Genomic DNA, 519 nt, shown 5'->3' on the forward strand with positions numbered 1-519 from the left:
GTAGTATTGAAAATGCAGATATTTAATGTTACTTCATATAAATGCAGCTAACATTGCATAGCATTATTACAGCGTTATTACTGACCTCTTTTGCTGATTTTTATTTTTGATGCTGCTGTTATTAGTATAGAGTCAGATTTGGTTTAACTATGAAATCTAAATAGCAATTGTAAGTCGCTTTGGATAAAAGCGTCAGCTAAATGAATAAATGTAATGTCTCATCTAGTGTAGTTACATGTTTGTTTCTTGTCTTGTAAGTTGTTTATGGTAATCTTGTATTGAGCACCATAGGCCTTGAGAAACGGCATTGGGTTCATTGTGTACTCGATATGTGGATGAATGACAACAAACAAATTTGAACTTACGGCCAAAAAACGTCCTGCTCAGCTTCTAGACCGCAGTCTGAAGAGGAGACGCCGTCCTGTGAAGGAGGAGGAGAGGACGCTAGCTATGTGCCACCGTGCTGCACAGTGTGCGGGCGAAAATCATTAACGTTAGTTGCATATTGATTTTGTTGAT

This window comes from Micropterus dolomieu, linkage group LG23, assembly GCF_021292245.1.
Source record: "Micropterus dolomieu isolate WLL.071019.BEF.003 ecotype Adirondacks linkage group LG23, ASM2129224v1, whole genome shotgun sequence".
Classification (NCBI taxonomy): Eukaryota; Metazoa; Chordata; class Actinopteri; order Centrarchiformes; family Centrarchidae; genus Micropterus; species Micropterus dolomieu.